The 26,541-nt window shown below is 31.6% G+C and overlaps 1 protein-coding gene across 3 annotated transcripts in view; it reads left to right on the top strand.

The window, feature by feature from the left end:
- The window catches only part of LOC106572571 (ciliary neurotrophic factor receptor subunit alpha), a 309,062-nt gene that overhangs the window by 91,332 nt on the left and 191,189 nt on the right, over nt 1-26,541 (top strand). The window contains exon 1 of one of the 3 annotated variants that reach the window (XM_045694252.1): nt 20,081-20,604. The exons of the other annotated variants lie outside the window; for them this stretch is intronic. The gene's annotated coding sequence lies outside the window, so the exon portion shown is untranslated. Of the gene's footprint in view, nt 1-20,080; nt 20,605-26,541 lie in introns of those variants that run through there. 3 annotated transcript variants of the gene reach the window in all.

Genomic DNA, 26,541 nt, shown 5'->3' with positions numbered 1-26,541 from the left:
ATATATTACTATTACTATCCAGCAAATAAATATTACTACTACTATCCTGTAGAAATATATTACTAATACTATCCAGCAAATAAATATTACTACTACTATCCTGTAGAAATATATTACTATTACTATCCTGTAGAAATATATTACTATTACTATCCAGCAAATAAATATTACTACTACTATCCTGTAGAAATATATTACTATTACTATCCTGTAGAAATATATTACTATTACTATCCAGCAAATAAATATTACTACTACTATCCTGTAGAAATATATTACTATTACTATCCAGCAAATAAATATTACTACTACTATCCTGTAGAAATATATTACTATTACTATCCTGTAGAAATATATTACTATTACTATCCTGTAGAAATATATTACTATTACTATCCAGCAAATAAATATTACTATTACTATCCTGTAGAAATATATTACTATTACTATCCTGTAGAAATATATTACTATTACTATCCAGCAAATAAATATTACTACTACTATCCTGTAGAAATATATTACTATTACTATCCTGTAGAAATATATTACTATTACTATCCAGCAAATAAATATTACTACTACTATCCTGTAGAAATATATTACTATTACTATCCAGCAAATAAATATTACTACTACTATCCTGTAGAAATATATTACTATTACTATCCAGCAAATAAATATTACTACTACTATCCTGTAGAAATATATTACTATTACTATCCTGTAGAAATATATTACTATTACTATCCAGCAAATAAATATTACTACTACTATCCTGTAGAAATATATTACTATTACTATCCAGCAAATAAATATTACTACTACTATCCTGTAGAAATATATTACTAATACTATCCAGCAAATAAATATTACTACTACTATCCTGTAGAAATATATTACTATTACTATCCTGTAGAAATATATTACTATTACTATCCAGCAAATAAATATTACTACTACTATCCTGTAGAAATATATTACTATTACTATCCTGTAGAAATATATTACTATTACTATCCAGCAAATAAATATTACTACTACTATCCTGTAGAAATATATTACTATTACTATCCTGTAGAAATATATTACTATTACTATCCAGCAAATAAATATTACTACTACTATCCTGTAGAAATATATTACTATTACTATCCTGTAGAAATATATTACTATTACTATCCAGCAAATAAATATTACTACTACTATCCTGTAGAAATATATTACTATTACTATCCTGTAGAAATATATTACTATTACTATCCTGTAGAAATATATTACTATTACTATCCTGTAGAAATATATTACTATTACTATCCAGCAAATAAATATTACTACTACTATCCTGTAGAAATATATTACTATTACTATCCTGTAGAAATATATTACTATTACTATCCAGCAAATAAATATTACTACTACTATCCTGTAGAAATATATTACTATTACTATCCTGTAGAAATATATTACTATTACTATCCAGCAAATAAATATTACTACTACTATCCTGTAGAAATATATTACTATTACTATCCAGCAAATAAATATTACTACCACTATCCTGTAGAAATATATTACTATTACCATCCAGCAAATAAATATTACTACTACTATCCTGTAGAAATATATTACTATTACTATCCAGCAAATAAATATTACTACTACTATCCTGTAGAAATATATTACTATTACTATCCTGTAGAAATATATTACTATTACTATCCAGCAAATAAATATTACTACTACTATCCTGTAGAAATATATTACTATTACTATCCAGCAAATAAATATTACTACTACTATCCTGTAGAAATATATTACTATTACTATCCAGCAAATAAATATTACTACTACTATCCTGTAGAAATATATTACTATTACTATCCTGTAGAAATATATTACTATTACTATCCAGCAAATAAATATTACTACTACTATCCTGTAGAAATATATTACTATTACTATCCAGCAAATAAATATTACTACTACTATCCTGTAGAAATATATTACTATTACTATCCTGTAGAAATATATTACTATTACTATCCTGTAGAAATATATTACTATTACTATCCAGCAAATAAATATTACTACTACTATCCTGTAGAAATATATTACTATTACTATCCTGTAGAAATATATTACTATTACTATCCAGCAAATAAATATTACTACTACTATCCTGTAGAAATATATTACTATTACTATCCTGTAGAAATATATTACTATTACTATCCTGTAGAAATATATTACTATTACTATCCAGCAAATAAATATTACTACTACTATCCTGTAGAAATATATTACTATTACTATCCTGTAGAAATATATTACTATTACTATCCAGCAAATAAATATTACTACTACTATCCTGTAGAAATATATTACTATTACTATCCTGTAGAAATATATTACTATTACTATCCAGCAAATAAATATTACTACTACTATCCTGTAGAAATATATTACTATTACTATCCAGCAAATAAATATTACTACTACTATCCTGTAGAAATATATTACTATTACTATCCAGCAAATAAATATTACTACTACTACCCTGTAGAAATATATTACTATTACTATCCTGTAGAAATATATTACTATTACTATCCAGCAAATAAATATTACTACTACTATCCTGTAGAAATATATTACTATTACTATCCTGTAGAAATATATTACTATTACTATCCAGCAAATAAATATTACTACTACTATCCTGTATAAATATATTACTATTACTATCCAGCAAATAAATATTACTACTACTATCCTGTAGAAATATATTACTATTACTATCCAGCAAATAAATATTACTACTACTATCCTGTAGAAATATATTACTATTACTATCCAGCAAATAAATATTACTACTACTATCCTGTAGAAATATATTACTATTACTATCCTGTAGAAATATATTACTATTACTATCCAGCAAATAAATATTACTACTACTATCCTGTAGAAATATATTACTATTACTATCCAGCAAATAAATATTACTACTACTATCCTGTAGAAATATATTACTAATACTATCCAGCAAATAAATATTACTACTACTATCCTGTAGAAATATATTACTATTACTATCCTGTAGAAATATATTACTATTACTATCCAGCAAATAAATATTACTACTACTATCCTGTAGAAATATATTACTATTACTATCCAGCAAATAAATATTACTACTACTATCCTGTAGAAATATATTACTAATACTATCCAGCAAATAAATATTACTACTACTATCCTGTAGAAATATATTACTATTACTATCCTGTAGAAATATATTACTATTACTATCCAGCAAATAAATATTACTACTACTATCCTGTAGAAATATATTACTATTACTATCCTGTAGAAATATATTACTATTACTATCCAGCAAATAAATATTACTATTACTATCCTGTAGAAATATATTACTATTACTATCCTGTAGAAATATATTACTATTACTATCCAGCAAATAAATATTACTACTACTATCCTGTAGAAATATATTACTATTACTATCCTGTAGAAATATATTACTATTACTATCCAGCAAATAAATATTACTACTACTATCCTGTAGAAATATATTACTATTACTATCCAGCAAATAAATATTACTACTACTATCCTGTAGAAATATATTACTATTACTATCCAGCAAATAAATATTACTACTACTATCCTGTAGAAATATATTACTATTACTATCCTGTGGAAATATATTACTATTACTATCCAGCAAATAAATATTACTACTACTATCCTGTAGAAATATATTACTATTACTATCCTGTAGAAATATATTACTATTACTATCCAGCAAATAAATATTACTACTACTATCCTGTATAAATATATTACTATTACTATCAAGCAAATAAATATTACTACTACTATCCTGTAGAAATATATTACTATTACTATCCAGCAAATAAATATTACTACTACTATCCTGTAGAAATATATTACTATTACTATCCAGCAAATAAATATTACTACTACTATCCTGTAGAAATATATTACTATTACTATCCTGTAGAAATATATTACTATTACTATCCAGCAAATAAATATTACTACTACTATCCTGTAGAAATATATTACTATTACTATCCAGCAAATAAATATTACTACTACTATCCTGTAGAAATATATTACTAATACTATCCAGCAAATAAATATTACTACTACTATCCTGTAGAAATATATTACTATTACTATCCTGTAGAAATATATTACTATTACTATCCAGCAAATAAATATTACTACTACTATCCTGTAGAAATATATTACTATTACTATCCAGCAAATAAATATTACTACTACTATCCTGTAGAAATATATTACTAATACTATCCAGCAAATAAATATTACTACTACTATCCTGTAGAAATATATTACTATTACTATCCTGTAGAAATATATTACTATTACTATCCAGCAAATAAATATTACTACTACTATCCTGTAGAAATATATTACTATTACTATCCTGTAGAAATATATTACTATTACTATCCAGCAAATAAATATTACTATTACTATCCTGTAGAAATATATTACTATTACTATCCTGTAGAAATATATTACTATTACTATCCAGCAAATAAATATTACTACTACTATCCTGTAGAAATATATTACTATTACTATCCTGTAGAAATATATTACTATTACTATCCAGCAAATAAATATTACTACTACTATCCTGTAGAAATATATTACTATTACTATCCAGCAAATAAATATTACTACTACTATCCTGTAGAAATATATTACTATTACTATCCAGCAAATAAATATTACTACTACTATCCTGTAGAAATATATTACTATTACTATCCTGTGGAAATATATTACTATTACTATCCAGCAAATAAATATTACTACTACTATCCTGTAGAAATATATTACTATTACTATCCAGCAAATAAATATTACTACTACTATCCTGTAGAAATATATTACTAATACTATCCAGCAAATAAATATTACTACTACTATCCTGTAGAAATATATTACTATTACTATCCTGTAGAAATATATTACTATTACTATCCAGCAAATAAATATTACTACTACTATCCTGTAGAAATATATTACTATTACTATCCTGTAGAAATATATTACTATTACTATCCAGCAAATAAATATTACTACTACTATCCTGTAGAAATATATTACTATTACTATCCTGTAGAAATATATTACTATTACTATCCAGCAAATAAATATTACTACTACTATCCTGTAGAAATATATTACTATTACTATCCTGTAGAAATATATTACTATTACTATCCAGCAAATAAATATTACTACTACTATCCTGTAGAAATATATTACTATTACTATCCTGTAGAAATATATTACTATTACTATCCTGTAGAAATATATTACTATTACTATCCTGTAGAAATATATTACTATTACTATCCAGCAAATAAATATTACTACTACTATCCTGTAGAAATATATTACTATTACTATCCTGTAGAAATATATTACTATTACTATCCAGCAAATAAATATTACTACTACTATCCTGTAGAAATATATTACTATTACTATCCTGTAGAAATATATTACTATTACTATCCAGCAAATAAATATTACTACTACTATCCTGTAGAAATATATTACTATTACTATCCAGCAAATAAATATTACTACCACTATCCTGTAGAAATATATTACTATTACTATCCAGCAAATAAATATTACTACTACTATCCTGTAGAAATATATTACTATTACTATCCTGTAGAAATATATTACTATTACTATCCTGTAGAAATATATTACTATTACTATCCTGTAGAAATATATTACTATTACTATCCAGCAAATAAATATTACTACTACTATCCTGTAGAAATATATTACTATTACTATCCAGCAAATAAATATTACTACTACTATCCTGTAGAAATATATTACTATTACTATCCAGCAAATAAATATTACTACTACTACTATCCTGTAGAAATATATTACTATTACTATCCTGTAGAAATATATTACTATTACTATCCAGCAAATAAATATTACTACTACTATCCTGTAGAAATATATTACTATTACTATCCAGCAAATAAATATTACTACTACTATCCTGTAGAAATATATTACTATTACTATCCAGCAAATAAATATTACTACTACTATCCTGTAGAAATATATTACTATTACTATCCTGTAGAAATATATTACTATTACTATCCAGCAAATAAATATTACTACTACTATCATGTAGAAATATATTACTATTACTATCCTGTAGAAATATATTACTATTACTATCCAGCAAATAAACATTACTACTACTATCCTGTAGAAATATATTACTATTACTATCCTGTAGAAATATATTACTATTACTATCCTGTAGAAATATATTACTATTACTATCCAGCAAATAAATATTACTATTACTATCCTGTAGAAATATATTACTATTACTATCCTGTAGAAATATATTACTATTACTATCCAGCAAATAAATATTACTACTACTATCCTGTAGAAATATATTACTATTACTATCCTGTAGAAATATATTACTATTACTATCCAGCAAATAAATATTACTACTACTATCCTGTAGAAATATATTACTATTACTATCCAGCAAATAAATATTACTACTACTATCCTGTAGAAATATATTACTATTACTATCCAGCAAATAAATATTACTACCACTATCCTGTAGAAATATATTACTATTACTATCCAGCAAATAAATATTACTACTACTATCCTGTAGAAATATATTACTATTACTATCCTGTAGAAATATATTACTATTACTATCCTGTAGAAATATATTACTATTACTATCCTGTAGAAATATATTACTATTACTATCCAGCAAATAAATATTACTACTACTATCCTGTAGAAATATATTACTATTACTATCCAGCAAATAAATATTACTACTACTATCCTGTAGAAATATATTACTATTACTATCCAGCAAATAAATATTACTACTACTATCCTGTAGAAATATATTACTATTACTATCCTGTAGAAATATATTACTATTACTATCCAGCAAATAAATATTACTACTACTATCCTGTAGAAATATATTACTATTACTATCCTGTAGAAATATATTACTATTACTATCCAGCAAATAAATATTACTACTACTATCCTGTAGAAATATATTACTATTACTATCCAGCAAATAAACATTACTACTACTATCCTGTAGAAATATATTACTATTACTATCCTGTAGAAATATATTACTATTACTATCCTGTAGAAATATATTACTATTACTATCCAGCAAATAAATATTACTATTACTATCCTGTAGAAATATATTACTATTACTATCCTGTAGAAATATATTACTATTACTATCCAGCAAATAAATATTACTACTACTATCCTGTAGAAATATATTACTATTACTATCCTGTAGAAATATATTACTATTACTATCCAGCAAATAAATATTACTACTACTATCCTGTAGAAATATATTACTATTACTATCCAGCAAATAAATATTACTACTACTATCCTGTAGAAATATATTACTATTACTATCCAGCAAATAAATATTACTACTACTATCCTGTAGAAATATATTACTATTACTATCCTGTAGAAATATATTACTATTACTATCCAGCAAATAAATATTACTACTACTATCCTGTAGAAATATATTACTATTACTATCCAGCAAATAAATATTACTACTACTATCCTGTAGAAATATATTACTAATACTATCCAGCAAATAAATATTACTACTACTATCCTGTAGAAATATATTACTATTACTATCCTGTAGAAATATATTACTATTACTATCCAGCAAATAAATATTACTACTACTATCCTGTAGAAATATATTACTATTACTATCCTGTAGAAATATATTACTATTACTATCCAGCAAATAAATATTACTACTACTATCCTGTAGAAATATATTACTATTACTATCCTGTAGAAATATATTACTATTACTATCCAGCAAATAAATATTACTACTACTATCCTGTAGAAATATATTACTATTACTATCCTGTAGAAATATATTACTATTACTATCCAGCAAATAAATATTACTACTACTATCCTGTAGAAATATATTACTATTACTATCCTGTAGAAATATATTACTATTACTATCCAGCAAATAAATATTACTACTACTATCCTGTAGAAATATATTACTATTACTATCCTGTAGAAATATATTACTATTACTATCCAGCAAATAAATATTACTACTACTATCCTGTAGAAATATATTACTATTACTATCCTGTAGAAATATATTACTATCAACTATCCTGTAGAAATATATTACTATTACTATCCAGCAAATAAATATTAATACTACTATCCTGTAGAAATATATTACTATTACTATCCAGCAAATAAATATTACTACTACTATCCTGTAGAAATATATTACTATTACTATCCAGCAAATAAATATTACTACTACTATCCTGTAGAAATATATTACTATTACTATCCTGTAGAAATATATTACTATTACTATCCAGCAAATAAATATTACTACTACTATCCTGTAGAAATATATTACTATTACTATCCAGCAAATAAATATTACTACTACTATCCTGTAGAAATATATTACTATTACTATCCAGCAAATAAATATTACTACTACTATCCTGTAGAAATATATTACTATTACTATCCTGTAGAAATATATTACTATTACTATCCAGCAAATAAATATTACTACTACTATCCTGTAGAAATATATTACTATTACTATCCTGTAGAAATATATTACTATTACTATCCAGCAAATAAATATTACTACTACTATCCTGTAGAAATATATTACTATTACTATCCTGTAGAAATATATTACTATTACTATCCAGCAAATAAATATTACTACTACTATCCTGTAGAAATATATTACTATTACTATCCTGTAGAAATATATTACTATTACTATCCTGTAGAAATATATTACTATTACTATCCAGCAAATAAATATTACTACTACTATCCTGTAGAAATATATTACTATTACTATCCTGTAGAAATATATTACTATTACTATCCAGCAAATAAATATTACTACTACTATCCTGTAGAAATATATTACTATTACTATCCTGTAGAAATATATTACTATTACTATCCAGCAAATAAATATTACTACTACTATCCTGTAGAAATATATTACTATTACTATCCAGCAAATAAATATTACTACTACTATCCTGTAGAAATATATTACTATTACTATCCAGCAAATAAATATTACTACTACTATCCTGTAGAAATATATTACTATTACTATCCAGCAAATAAATATTACTACTACTATCCTGTAGAAATATATTACTATTACTATCCAGCAAATAAATATTACTACTACTATCCTGTAGAAATATATTACTATTACTATCCTGTAGAAATATATTACTATTACTATCCAGCAAATAAATATTACTACTACTATCCTGTAGAAATATATTACTATTACTATCCTGTAGAAATATATTACTATTACTATCCAGTAAATAAATATTACTACTACTATCCTGTAGAAATATATTACTATTACTATCCTGTAGAAATATATTACTATTACTATCCAGCAAATAAATATTACTACTACTATCCTGTAGAAATATATTACTATTACTATCCTGTAGAAATATATTACTATTACTATCCTGTAGAAATATATTACTATTACTATCCTGTAGAAATATATTACTATTACTATCCAGCAAATAAATATTACTACTACTATCCTGTAGAAATATATTACTATTACTATCCTGTAGAAATATATTACTATTACTATCCAGCAAATAAATATTACTACTACTATCCTGTAGAAATATATTACTATTACTATCCTGTAGAAATATATTACTATTACTATCCAGCAAATAAATATTACTACTACTATCCTGTAGAAATATATTACTATTACTATCCAGCAAATAAATATTACTACTACTATCCTGTAGAAATATATTACTATTACTATCCAGCAAATAAATATTACTACTACTATCCTGTAGAAATATATTACTATTACTATCCAGCAAATAAATATTACTACTACTATCCTGTAGAAATATATTACTATTACTATCCAGCAAATAAATATTACTACTACTATCCTGTAGAAATATATTACTATTACTATCCTGTAGAAATATATTACTATTACTATCCAGCAAATAAATATTACTACTACTATCCTGTAGAAATATATTACTATTACTATCCTGTAGAAATATATTACTATTACTATCCAGCAAATAAATATTACTACTACTATCCTGTAGAAATATATTACTATTACTATCCTGTAGAAATATATTACTATTACTATCCAGCAAATAAATATTACTACTACTATCCTGTAGAAATATATTACTATTACTATCCTGTAGAAATATATTACTATTACTATCCAGCAAATAAATATTACTACTACTATCCTGTAGAAATATATTACTATTACTATCCTGTAGAAATATATTACTATTACTATCCTGTAGAAATATATTACTATTACTATCCTGTAGAAATATATTACTATTACTATCCAGCAAATAAATATTACTACTACTATCCTGTAGAAATATATTACTATTACTATCCTGTAGAAATATATTACTATTACTATCCAGCAAATAAATATTACTACTACTATCCTGTAGAAATATATTACTATTACTATCCTGTAGAAATATATTACTATTACTATCCTGTAGAAATATATTACTATTACTATCCTGTAGAAATATATTACTATTACTATCCAGCAAATAAATATTACTACTACTATCCTGTAGAAATATATTACTATTACTATCCTGTAGAAATATATTACTATTACTATCCAGCAAATAAATATTACTACTACTATCCTGTAGAAATATATTACTATTACTATCCTGTAGAAATATATTACTATTACTATCCAGCAAATAAATATTACTACTACTATCCTGTAGAAATATATTACTATTACTATCCAGCAAATAAATATTACTACTACTATCCTGTAGAAATATATTACTATTACTATCCAGCAAATAAATATTACTACTACTATCCTGTAGAAATATATTACTATTACTATCCAGCAAATAAATATTACTACTACTATCCTGTAGAAATATATTACTATTACTATCCAGCAAATAAATATTACTACTACTATCCTGTAGAAATATATTACTATTACTATCCTGTAGAAATATATTACTATTACTATCCAGCAAATAAATATTACTACTACTATCCTGTAGAAATATATTACTATTACTATCCTGTAGAAATATATTACTATTACTATCCAGCAAATAAATATTACTACTACTATCCTGTAGAAATATATTACTATTACTATCCTGTAGAAATATATTACTATTACTATCCAGCAAATAAATATTACTACTACTATCCTGTAGAAATATATTACTATTACTATCCTGTAGAAATATATTACTATTACTATCCTGTAGAAATATATTACTATTACTATCCTGTAGAAATATATTACTATTACTATCCAGCAAATAAATATTACTACTACTATCCTGTAGAAATATATTACTATTACTATCCTGTAGAAATATATTACTATTACTATCCAGCAAATAAATATTACTACTACTATCCTGTAGAAATATATTACTATTACTATCCTGTAGAAATATATTACTATTACTATCCAGCAAATAAATATTACTACTACTATCCTGTAGAAATATATTACTATTACTATCCAGCAAATAAATATTACTACTACTATCCTGTAGAAATATATTACTATTACTATCCAGCAAATAAATATTACTACTACTATCCTGTAGAAATATATTACTATTACTATCCAGCAAATAAATATTACTACTACTATCCTGTAGAAATATATTACTATTACTATCCAGCAAATAAATATTACTACTACTATCCTGTAGAAATATATTACTATTACTATCCTGTAGAAATATATTACTATTACTATCCAGCAAATAAATATTACTACTACTATCCTGTAGAAATATATTACTATTACTATCCTGTAGAAATATATTACTATTACTATCCAGCAAATAAATATTACTACTACTATCCTGTAGAAATATATTACTATTACTATCCTGTAGAAATATATTACTATTACTATCCAGCAAATAAATATTACTACTACTATCCTGTAGAAATATATTACTATTACTATCCTGTAGAAATATATTACTATTACTATCCAGCAAATAAATATTACTACTACTATCCTGTAGAAATATATTACTATTACTATCCTGTAGAAATATATTACTATTACTATCCTGTAGAAATATATTACTATTACTATCCTGTAGAAATATATTACTATTACTATCCAGCAAATAAATATTACTACTACTATACTGTAGAAATATATTACTATTACTATCCTGTAGAAATATATTACTATTACTATCCAGCAAATAAATATTACTACTACTATCCTGTAGAAATATATTACTATTACTATCCTGTAGAAATATATTACTATTACTATCCTGTAGAAATATATTACTATTACTATCCTGTAGAAATATATTACTATTACTATCCAGCAAATAAATATTACTACTACTATCCTGTAGAAATATATTACTATTACTATCCTGTAGAAATATATTACTATTACTATCCAGCAAATAAATATTACTACTACTATCCTGTAGAAATATATTACTATTACTATCCTGTAGAAATATATTACTATTACTATCCAGCAAATAAATATTACTACTACTATCCTGTAGAAATATATTACTATTACTATCCAGCAAATAAATATTACTACTACTATCCTGTAGAAATATATTACTATTACTATCCAGCAAATAAATATTACTACTACTATCCTGTAGAAATATATTACTATTACTATCCAGCAAATAAATATTACTACTACTATCCTGTAGAAATATATTACTATTACTATCCAGCAAATAAATATTACTACTACTATCCTGTAGAAATATATTACTATTACTATCCTGTAGAAATATATTACTATTACTATCCAGCAAATAAATATTACTACTACTATCCTGTAGAAATATATTACTATTACTATCCTGTAGAAATATATTACTATTACTATCCAGTAAATAAATATTACTACTACTATCCTGTAGAAATATATTACTATTACTATCCTGTAGAAATATATTACTATTACTATCCAGCAAATAAATATTACTACTACTATCCTGTAGAAATATATTACTATTACTATCCTGTAGAAATATATTACTATTACTATCCTGTAGAAATATATTACTATTACTATCCTGTAGAAATATATTACTATTACTATCCAGCAAATAAATATTACTACTACTATCCTGTAGAAATATATTACTATTACTATCCTGTAGAAATATATTACTATTACTATCCAGCAAATAAATATTACTACTACTATCCTGTAGAAATATATTACTATTACTATCCTGTAGAAATATATTACTATTACTATCCAGCAAATAAATATTACTACTACTATCCTGTAGAAATATATTACTATTACTATCCAGCAAATAAATATTACTACTACTATCCTGTAGAAATATATTACTATTACTATCCAGCAAATAAATATTACTACTACTATCCTGTAGAAATATATTACTATTACTATCCAGCAAATAAATATTACTACTACTATCCTGTAGAAATATATTACTATTACTATCCAGCAAATAAATATTACTACTACTATCCTGTAGAAATATATTACTATTACTATCCTGTAGAAATATATTACTATTACTATCCAGCAAATAAATATTACTACTACTATCCTGTAGAAATATATTACTATTACTATCCTGTAGAAATATATTACTATTACTATCCAGCAAATAAATATTACTACTACTATCCTGTAGAAATATATTACTATTACTATCCTGTAGAAATATATTACTATTACTATCCAGCAAATAAATATTACTACTACTATCCTGTAGAAATATATTACTATTACTATCCTGTAGAAATATATTACTATTACTATCCAGCAAATAAATATTACTACTACTATCCTGTAGAAATATATTACTATTACTATCCTGTAGAAATATATTACTATTACTATCCTGTAGAAATATATTACTATTACTATCCTGTAGAAATATATTACTATTACTATCCAGCAAATAAATATTACTACTACTATACTGTAGAAATATATTACTATTACTATCCTGTAGAAATATATTACTATTACTATCCAGCAAATAAATATTACTACTACTATCCTGTAGAAATATATTACTATTACTATCCTGTAGAAATATATTACTATTACTATCCAGCAAATAAATATTACTACTACTATCCTGTAGAAATATATTACTATTACTATCCAGCAAATAAATATTACTACTACTATCCTGTAGAAATATATTACTATTACTATCCAGCAAATAAATATTACTACTACTATCCTGTAGAAATATATTACTATTACTATCCAGCAAATAAATATTACTACTACTATCCTGTAGAAATATATTACTATTACTATCCAGCAAATAAATATTACTACTACTATCCTGTAGAAATATATTACTATTACTATCCTGTAGAAATATATTACTATTACTATCCAGCAAATAAATATTACTACTACTATCCTGTAGAAATATATTACTATTACTATCCTGTAGAAATATATTACTATTACTATCCAGCAAATAAATATTACTACTACTATCCTGTAGAAATATATTACTATTACTATCCTGTAGAAATATATTACTATTACTATCCTGTAGAAATATATTATTATTACTATCCTGTAGAAATATATTACTATTACTATCCTGTAGAAATATATTACTATTACTATCCAGCAAATAAATATTACTACTACTATCCTGTAGAAATATATTACTATTACTATCCTGTAGAAATATATTACTAATACAACTACTATCTTCTAGAAATATATACCTATTATTATTACTATCCTGTTGAAATATATTACTATTACTATCCTGTAGAAATATATTACTATTACTATAATGTATAAATATATTACAATTACTATACTGTATAAATATATTACTATAACTATTACTATAATATAGAAATATATTACTATTACTATCCTGTAGAAACATATTATTATTACTATCCTGTATAAATATATTACTATTACTATGCTGTATACATATATTACTATTACTATCCTGTATAAATATATTACTATTACTATGCTGTATACATATATTACTATTACTATCCTGTATAAATATATTACTATTACTATCCTGTATAAATATATTACTATTACTATCCTGAATAAATATATTACTATTACTATACTGTATAAATATATTACTATAATGTATTACTATTACTATCCTGAATAAATATATTACTATTACTATCCTGTATAAATATATTACTATTACTATCTTGTATAAATATATTACTATTACCAGTCTGTAGAAATGTATTACTATTATTATCCTGCTGAAATATATTTATATTACTATCCTGAAGAAATGTATTACTATTACTGTCCTGCAGAAATATATTACTATTACTATCCTGTATAAATATATTACTATTTCTATCCAGTAGACATGTATTACTATTACTATCCTGCATAAATATATTACTATTACTATACTGTATAAATATATTACTATTACTATCCTGTATAAATATATTACTATAGTATATTACTATTACTATACTATTGAACTATATTACTATTAATATCCAGTAGAAATATATTACTATTTCTATCCTGTAGTCATGTATTACTATTACTATCCTGTAGAAATATATTACTATTCTGCAAAAATATATGACTATTTCTATCCTATTGACATACGATCCTGTATAATATATTACTATTACTATCCTGTAGAAATATATTACTATTACTATTACTATACTCTAGAAATATATTACTTTAACTATTACTATACTCTTGAACTATATTACTATTACTATCCTGTATAAATATATTACTACTACTATCCTGTATAAATATATTACTATTACTATCCAGTAGAAATATATTACTATTACTATCCAGTAGAAATATATTACTATTTCTATCCTGTATAAATATATTACTATTTATATCCTGTATAAATATATTACTATAATATATTACTATTACTATACTATGGAACTATATTACGATTAACATCCAGTAGAAATATATTACTATTTCTATCCTGTATAAATATATTACTATAATATATTACTATTACTATACTATTGAACTGTATTACTATTACTATCCTGTATAAATATATTACTATTTCTATCCTGTATAAATATATTACTACTTCTATCCTGTATAAATACATTACTATTACCATACTCTAGAAATATATTACTATTAATATCCAGTAGAAATAAATTACTATTTCTATCCTGTAGTCATGTATTTCTATTCGTATCCTGTAGCAATGTAATATTATTACTAGTACATTCCAGGAGAAATATATTACTATTACTGTCATGTAGAAATATCGGCCTGAGAACCTTCTAGATCCACATAACTCACCTTGCACTACCGACTAAAGCTCGAGAAACGGTTTATAACATTTCAGAGCTCTGGGTCTGACGGTTCGAACGCCGATAACTATTGCAGGCTCTGTGTGTCTGTAAACTCCACACCAGGTGACTCCATATTGGCTGTGTGTGAGTTCAGAAAATCACAGAAAATCACAGATCAGTAGGTGAACAGAGATCTGGAGGGGGGTTACAGTGAGATTAGTAGGAGAACAGACCTGGAGGGGGGTTACAGTGAGATTAGTAGGAGAACAGAGACCTGGAGGGGGGTTACAGTGAGATTAGTAGGAGAACAGACCTGGAGGGGGGTTACAGTGAGATTAGTAGGAGAACAGAGACCTGGAGGGGGGTTACAGTGAGATTAGTAGGAGAACAGAGACCTGGAGGGGGGGTTACAGTGAGATTAGTAGGAGAGCAGAGACCTGGAGGGGGGTTACAGTGAGATTAGTAGGAGAACAGAGACCTGGAGGGGGGTTACAGTGAGATTAGTAGGAGAACAGAGACCTGGAGGGGGGTTACAGTGAGATTAGTAGGAGAACAGAGACCTGGAGGGGGGTTACAGTGAGATTAGTAGGAGAACAGACCTGGAGGGGGGTTACAGTGAGATTATTAATCGAAATCAGACGTCGGGAGGTTGAAATCGTCAAGTGTGAAGAGTGGTGATCCATCGCCAGGGTATTAGCTTATCAAGGTGTTAAGTTTAGCTTGGGTGGACAAGAGACAGTGACAGTACTGAATTCAAATGAAGAGATGAACAGGTGAGATTGGAGATGAACAGGTGTTATTGGAGATGAACAGGTGAGATTGGAGATGGACAGGTGAGATTGGAGATGGACAGGTAGGATTGGAGATGGACAGGTGAATTGGAGATGAACAGGTGAGATTGGAGATGGACAGGTGAGAGAGGAGATGAACAGGTGAGATTGGAGATGGACAGGTGAGATTGGAGATGGACAGGTTGGATTGGAGATGGACAGGTGTGATAGGAGATGAACAGGTGAGATTGGAGATGGACAGGTGAGAGAGGAGATGGACAGGTAGGATTGGAAATGGACAGGTGAGATTGGAGATGGACAGGTGAGAGAGGAGATGAACAGGTGAGATTGGAGATGGACAGGTGAGATTGGAGATGGACAGGTAAGATTGGAGATGGACAGGTGAGAGAGGAGATGAACAGGTGAGATTGGAGATGGACAGGTGAGATTGGAGATGGACAGGTGAGATTGGAGATGGACAGGTGAGATTGGAGATGGACAGGTAAGATTGGAGATGGACAGGTGTATTGGAGATGGACAGGTGAGATTGGAGATGGACAGGTGGGATTGGAGATAGACAGGTAAGATTGGAGATGGACAGGTGCAAGAGGGAGAAAAGAGAACATCTCCATTCAGCAGAAACAAGTAGCCCTGTTCCACCACCGTGACGACCAGATGCTCTCGGAATGTGAAACATGTAGTCAGACGAAGAGAGAGCAGCCGGAGCAGCAGAGTTCTCTGGGTTGATCAGACGAAGAGAGAGCAGCCGGAGCAGCAGGGTTCTCTGGGGTGATCATATGAAGAGAGAGCAGCCGGAGCAGCAGGGTTCTCTGGGGTGATCATATGAAGAGAGAGCAGCCGGAGCAGCAGAGTTCTCTGGGGTGATCCATGCTTCCGTCTGGACCAAAAAGTCAAGGGACTGAAGGGCAGCATAGACTGAGAAGAACTTGACGTTCTTGACCTCAGATCTGCAGTTCCAAACACCGCCAGAGACCAGGAATTCCACATGGGTTGTGGAAGTAGGGTACACTAAATTAGAATTGTTGCAGCCAAGGGCTGTGGAGCGTCTGTAAAGGCCTACATAAAGTTAGCGGCTGTGGAGCGTCTGTAAAGGACTATATAAAGTTAGCGGCTGTGGAGCGTCTGTAAAGGCCTACATAAAGTTAGCGGCTGTGGAGCGTCTGTAAAGGACTATTTAAAGTTAGCGGCTGTGGAGCGTCTGTAAAGGACTATATAAAGTTAGCGGCTGGGGAGCGTCTGTAAAGGCCTACATAAAGTTAGCGGCTGGGGAGCGTCTGTAAAGGCCTACATAAAGTTAGCGGCTAGGGAGCATCTGTAAAGGCCTACATAAAGTTAACGGCTAGGGAGCGTCTGTAAAGGCCTACATAAAGTTAGTGGCTGGGGAGCGTCTGTAAAGGCCTACATAAAGTTAGCGGCTAGGAAGCATCTGTAAAGGCCTACATAAAGTTAGCGGCTGGGGAGCGTCTGTAAAGGCCTACATAAAGTTAGCGGCTAGGGAGCGTCTGTAAAGGCCTACATAAAGTTAGCGGCTGGGGAGCGTCTGTAAAGGCCTACATAAAGTTAGCGGCTAGGGAGCATCTGTAAAGGCCTACATAAAGTTAGTGGCTGGGGAGCGTCTGTAAAGGCCTACATAAAGTTAGTGGCTGTGAGCTGAAGGTTGCAACACCACGGTTTTACTCCACATAAGGTCCTCATAGTGTAGATACCGCTCCAGTCTCTGTATCTGTCTGTGTGTGTGTGTGTGTGTGTGTGTGTGTGTGTGTGTGTGTGTGTGTGTGTGTGTGTGTGTGTGTGTGTGTGTGTGTGCTTGTGTCTGTGTGTCTCTGAGTGGGTGTGTGTGTGTGCTTGTGTCTGTGTGTCTCTGAGTGTGTGTGTGTGTGTGTGTGTGTGTCTGTGTGTGTGTGTGTGTGTGTGTGTGTGTGTGTGTGTGTGTGTGTGTGTGTGTGTGTGTGTGTGTGTGTGTGTGTGTGTGTGTGTGCTTGTGTCTGTGTGTCTCTGAGTGGGTGTGTGTGTGCTTTGTCTGTGTGTGTGTGTGTGTGTGTGTGTGTGTGTGTGTGTGTGTGTGTGTGTGTGTGTGTCTTGTGTCTGCGTGTCTCTCTGTGTGTGTGTGTGTGTGTGTGTGCTTGTGTGTGCTTGTGTCTGTGTGTCTCTGAATGTGTGTGTGCTTGTGTCTGTGTGTCTCTGAGTGTGTGTGAGTGTGTGTGTGTTTGTGTGTGTGTGTGTGGGTGTGTGCTTGTGTCTGTGTGTCTCTGAGTGTGTGTGTGTGTGTGTGTGTGTGTGTGTGTGTGTGTGTGTGTGTGTGTGTGTGTGTGTGTGTGTCTCTGAGTGTGTGTGTGTGTGTGTGTGTGTGTGTGTGTGTGTCTGTGTGTCTCTGAGTGTGTGTGTGTGTGTGTGTGTGTGTGTGTGTGTGTGTGTGTGTGTGTGTGTGTGTGTGTGTGTGTGTGGACAGCCACTAGCATGGGTGGATGCTGTACAGAATTGTTAGCCCTGTGCAAACAGTTTTCAATTACACAGTGCCACGGTTTCGACACACGGACACACACACACTGCCACGGTTCACGGCCTCACAGCTCTCTTTCAATGACTCATTCAGCTGAGCTGTTTACACCCTGACCATCTGTAAATAAGGTTGTGGTGTTTTTGAGTACAGCAGCTCTCTGTTCTGCTCTTACCTTCAGGAGGTCGTTACTGTACGCTACAGTCGATAAACCAGGAGGCCTGTACTGGAGGACTCTGTACGCTACAGTCGATAAACCAGGAGGTCTGTACTGGAGGACTCTGTACACTACAGTCGATAAACCAGGAGGTCTGTACTGGAGGACTCTGTACACTACAGTCTGTAAACCAGGAGGTCTGTACAGGAGGACTCTGTACGCTACAGTCTGTAAACCAGGAGGTCTGTACAGGAGGACTCTGTACGCTACAGTCTGTAAACCAGGAGGCCTGTACAGGAGGACTCTGTACGCTACAGTCTGTAAACCAGGAGGCCTGTACAGGAGGACTCTGTACGCTACAGTCTGTAAACCAGGAGGCCTGTACTGGAGGACTCTGTACGCTACAGTCTGTAAACCAGGAGGTCTGTACAGGAGGACTCTGTACGCTACAGTCTGTAAACCAGGAGGCCTGTACAGGAGGACTCTGTACGCTACAGTCGATAAACCAGGAGGTCTGTACAGGAGGACTCTGTACGCTACAGTCGATAAACCGGGAGGTCTGTACAGGAGGACTCTATGACATCATTTACATGGTCTAAAAAACACCTTAATTTAACAATATAAAATATATATTTAACCTTAATTTAACAATATAAAATATATATTTAACCTTTATTTAACTAGGCAAGTCAGTTAAGAACATATTTTTATTTACAATGATGTAAATTGACCAAACCTGGACAACGCTGGGCCAATTGTGCGCCGACCTATGGGACTCCAATCACGGCCGGGATGTGATACAGCCTGGATTTGAAACAGGGACTGTAGCGATGTCTCTCTCTTGCATTGAAATGCAGTGTCTGTCCGCTGCGCCACTCGGGAGCCCAAATATACTGTGCGTTCAGAAAGTATTCAGACCCCTTGGCTATTTCCACATTTTTGCTAATTTATAAACATAAAAAAACAGTAAGACCTTATTTACATAACTATTCAGACCCTTTGCTATGAGACTTGAAATTGAGCTCAGGTGCATCCTGTTTCCAATTATCATAATTGTTTACATACACCTTAGCCAAATATAGTTTTCAACAATTCCTGACATTTAATCCTAGTAAAAATTCCCTGTCTTAGGTCAGTTAGGATCACCACTTTATTTTAAGAATGTGAAATGTCAGAATAATAGTAGAGAGAATGATTTATTTCAGCTTTTATTTCTTTCATCACATTCCCAGTGGGTCAGAAGTTTACATACACTCAATTCATATTTGATAGCATTGCCTATAAATTGTTTAACTTGGGTCAAACGTCTTGGTAGCCTTCCATATGCTTCCCAAAATAAGTTGGGTGAATTTTGGCCCATTCTTCCTGACAGAGATGGTGTAATGCGTCTCCTTCCTGAGCGGTATGACTGCTGCGTGGTCCCATGGTGTTTATACTTGCGTACTATTGTTTGTACAGATGAATGTGGTACCTTCAGGCATTTGGAAATTGCTTTCGACTTCAACTGTAGATATTATGTAGCCTGGTGTCTAGAGATATATAGATATTATGTAGCCTGGTGTCTAAAGATATATATATATATATATATATATATTGTAGGCTGGTGTCTAGAGATATATAGATATTATGTAGGCTGGTGTCTAGAGATATATAGATATTATGTAGGCTGGTGTCTAGAGATACATAGATATTATGTAGACTGGTGTCTAGAGATATATAGATATTATGTAGCCTCGTGTCTAGAGATATTATTATATATTATGTAGCCTGGTGTGTAGAGATATATAGATATTATGTAGCCTGGTGTCTAGAGATATATAGATATTATGTAGCCTGGTGTCTAGAGATATATAGATATTATGTAGCCTGGTGTCTAGAGATATATAGATATTATGTAGCCTGGTGTCTAGAGATATATAGATATTATGTAGCCTGGTGTCTAGAGATATATAGATATTATGTAGGCTGGTGTATAGAGATATATAGATATTATGTAGCCTGGTGTCTAGAGATATATAGATATTATGTAGCCTGGTGTCTAGAGATATATAGATATTATGTAGCCTGGTGTCTAGAGATATTTTGATATTATGTAGCCTGGTGTCTAGAGATATATAGATATTATGTAGCCTGGTGTCTAGAGATATATAGATATTATGTAGCCTGGTGTCTAGAGATATATAGATATTATGTAGCCTGGTGTCTAGAGATATATAGATATTATGTAGCCTGGTGTCTAGAGATATATAGATATTATGTAGCCTGGTGTCTAGACATATATATATTATGATGTAATCCGGTGTCAAGAGATTTTTATTTTATTTTTTTATTGTTATTTTTTTTATTTCACCTTTATTTATCCAGGTAGGCCAGTTGAGAACAAGTTCTCATTTACAACTGCGACCTGGCCAAGATAAAGCAAAGCAGTGCAACAAAAACCAACAACACAGAGTTACACATAAACAAACGTACAGTCAATAACACAATAGGGAAAAAAAGAGTCTATATACAGTGTGTGCAAATGGCATGAGGAGGTAAGACAATAAATAGGCCATAGTAGCGAAGTAATTACAATTTAGCAGATTAACACTGGAGTGATAGATGAGCAGATGATGATGAGCAGATGATGATGGTGTGTGAGTAGTGATACTGGTGTGCAAAAGAGCAGCAAAGTAAATAACAATATGGGGATGAGGTAGGTAGATTGGGTGGGCTAGTTACAGATGGACTATGTACAGCTGCAGCGATCGGTTAGCTGCTCAGATAGCTGATGTTTAAAGTTAGTGAGGGAAATGTGTATATATATATATATAGATATTATGTAGCCTGGTGTCTAGAGATATTATTATATATTATGTAGCCTGGTGTCTAGAGATATATAGATATTATGTAGCCTGGTGTCTAGAGATGTATAGATATTATGTAGCCTGGGGTCTAGAGATATATAGATATTATGTAGACTGGTGTCTAGAGATATATAGATATTATGTAGCCTGGTGTCTAGAGATATATAGATATTATGTAGCCTGGTGTCTAGAGATATATAGATATTATGTAGCCTGGTGTCTAGAGATATATAGATATTATGTAGCCTGGTGTCTAGAGATATATATATAATATGTAGGCTGGTGTCTAGAGATACATCAATCGTTTTGAACAGTTATAACAGCTCTTTATGAACACCAATAGACCACATAATGTGGCTGGACTTTATAACAGACACCACTTCACAGTCACACCAAAGACTCCAGCAAAGGAACCCGATGACTCTGTGCTTGGCAGTCAGCAGAGAGAGTTTGGGGTTAAGGCCCTAGTGTCCTGGCCCGGGGGTGTACTCCTTCAAACTGCCTCTCACTACAGAAACAGGAGATAGACTAGTGTCCTGTCCAGGGGGTGTACTGTACATCAAGCTTCCTCACTACAGAAGCAAGAGGCCCATTCTGGCCCGGACAAGGTTACTTACTTACTGCACAGCTCCTAATACACAGCCATACTGTAGATATTAACATCCATCCATTATGAAAATGTCTTATTTCTGACAGTTGAAGATAGGAAGGAAGGCAGCATGAACCCGTATCAGAGATGTGCAGACGGGGGATAAAAATGGATTGTTAGTGAATACACCTCCCTCAAATTCTCTCCTCCACTCCTCCTCCCACATCCTCTCCTCCTCTCTTCCTCCCACATCCTCTCCTCCTCTCTTCCTCCCATTCTCTCCTCCTCCACCTCTTCTCTTCTCCTCCTCAAATCAAATCAAATGTATTTATATAGCCCTTCGTACATCAGCTGATATCTCAAAGTGCTGTACAGAAACCCAGCCTAAAACCGCAAACAGCAAGCAATGCATGTGAAAGAAACACGGTGGCTAGGAAAAACTCCCTAGGAAAAACTCCCTAGAAAGGCCAAAACCTAGGAAGAAACCTAGAGAGGAACCAGGCTATGAGGGGTGGCCAGTCCTCTTCTGGCTGTGCAGGGTGGATATTATAACAGAACATGGTCAAGATGTTAAAATGTTCATAGATGACCAGCATGGTCAAATAATAATAATCATAGTAGTTGTCGAGGGTGCAACAAGCACGTCCGGTGAACAGGTCAGGGTTCCATAGCCGCAGGCAGAACAGTTGAAACTGGAGCAGCAGCACGGCCAGGTGGACTGGGGACAGCAAGGAGTCATCATGCCAGGTAGTCCTGAGGCATGGTCCTAGGGCTCAGGTCCTCCGAGAGAAAGAAAGAAAGAGAGAAAGAGAGAATTAGAGAGAGCATATTTAAATTCACACAGGACACCGGATAAGACAAGAGAAATACTCCAGATGTAGCCCCCCGACACATAAACTACTGCAGCATAAATACTGGAGGCTGAGACAGGAGGGATCAGAAGACACTGTGGCCCCATCCGATGATACCCCCGGACAGGGCCAAACAGGCAGGATATAACCCCGCCCACTTTGCCAAAGCACAGCCCCCACACCACTAGAGGGATGTCTCCAACCACCAACTTACCGTCCTAAGACAAGGCCGAGTATAGCCCACAAAGATCTCCGCCACGGCACAACCCAAGGGGGGGGTGCCAACCCAGACGCCAATCCTCTCCTCCTCTCCTCCTCTCCTCTTCTGATCCTTTCTTCCTCTCCTCCTCCTCTCCTCCTCTGATCCTTTCTTCCTCTCCTCCTCCTCTGATCCTTTCTTCCTCTCCTCCTCTCCTCCTCTGATCCTTTCTTCCTCTCCTCCTCTTCCTCTCCTCCTCTCCTCCTCTCATTCTCTCCTCCTCTCCTCCTCCCATTCTTTCTTCCTCTCCTCCTCCTCTCCTCCTCTCCTCCTCTGATCCTTTCTTCCTCTCCTCCTCCTCCTCCTCTCCTCCTCTCCTCTCCTCCTCTCCTCATCTCCTCCTCCCATCCTCTCCCCCTCTCATTCTCTTCTCCTCTCATTCGCTCCTCTTCCTGTCCTCCCTTCTTCCCATCCTCCCTTGCATTATGTGATGCACCATACCAAAACATCTCCCTGAAGGATTCAATGGGATTTCCAGCAGGGTGAAACACACCTGCTGGTGCACGAAATCTAAGGAAGTCTCTAGATTTTGCTCGCCTGAAGTAGAGTATATTGTGATAAATTACACGCCACACTACTTGCCAGGAGAGTTTTCAGTTATACTTTTCGTGGCTGTTTATTTACCACCACAGACAGATTCTGGCACTGAGACCGCACTCAGTCAGCTGTATAAGGAAATAAGCAAACAGGAAACCACTCACCCAGAGGCGGCGCTCCTAGTGGCCGGAGACTTTAATGCAGGGAAACTTAAATCAGTTCTACCAAATTTCCATCCACATTTTAAATGTGCAACCAGAGGAAAAATAATTCTAGATCATCTGTACTCCACACACAGAGACGCGTACAAAGCTCTCCCTCGCCCTCCATTTGGTAAATCCGACCACAACTCTATCCTCCTGATTCCTGCTTACAAGCAAAAATGAAAGCAGGAAGCACCAGTGACTCGGGCTATAAAAAAGTGATCAGATGAAGCAGATGCTAAACTACAGGACTGTTTTGTTATCACAGACTGGAACATGTTCCGGGATTCTTCCGATGGCATTGAGGATTACAACACATCAGTCACTGGCTTTATCAATAAGTGCATCGAGGACGTCGTCCCCACAGTGACTGTACGTACATACCCCAACCAGAAGCCATGGATTACAGGCAACATTGGCACTGAGCTAAAGGGTAGAGCTGCCGCTTTCAAGGTACAGGACTCTAACCTGGAAGCTTACAAGAAATCCTGCTATGCCCTGCGACGAACCATCATACAGGCAAAGCATCAATACAGGGCTAAGATTGAATCATACTACACCTGCTCCGACGCTCGTCAGATGTGGCAGGGCTTGCAAACTATTACAGACTACAAAGGAAGCACAGCCGAGAGCTACCCAGTGACACAAGCCTACCAGACAAGCTAAATCACTTCTATGCTCGCTTTGAGGCAAGTAACACTGAGGCATGCATGAGAGCATCAGCTGTTCCGGACAACTGTGTGATCACGCTCTCCGTAGCTGACGTGAGTAAGACCTTTAAACAGGTCAACATACACAAGGCTGCGGGGCCAGACGGATTACCAGGACGTGTGCTCCGGGCATGTGCTAACCAACTGGCAGGTCTCTTCACTGACATTTTCAACATGTCCCTGATTGAGTCTGTAATACCAACATGTTTCAAGCAGACCACCATAGTCCCTGTGCCCAAGAACACAAAGGCAACCTGCCTAAATGACTACAGACCCGTAGCACTCACATCCGTAGCCACGAAGTGCTTTGAAAGGCTGGTCATGGCTCACATTAACACCATTATCCCAGAAACACTAGACCCTCTCCAATTTTCATACAGCCCAAACAGATCCACAGATGATGCAATCTCTATTGCACTCCACACTTCCCTTTCCCACCTCGACCAAAGGAACACCTACCTGAGAATGCTATTCATTGACTACAGCTCAGCGTTCAACA

This window comes from Salmo salar, chromosome ssa01, assembly GCF_905237065.1.
Source record: "Salmo salar chromosome ssa01, Ssal_v3.1, whole genome shotgun sequence".
Lineage (NCBI taxonomy): Eukaryota > Metazoa > Chordata > Actinopteri > Salmoniformes > Salmonidae > Salmo > Salmo salar.
The sequence above is the reverse complement of the archived record's forward strand: the minus strand, read 5'-3'. Positions and strand labels throughout refer to the sequence as shown.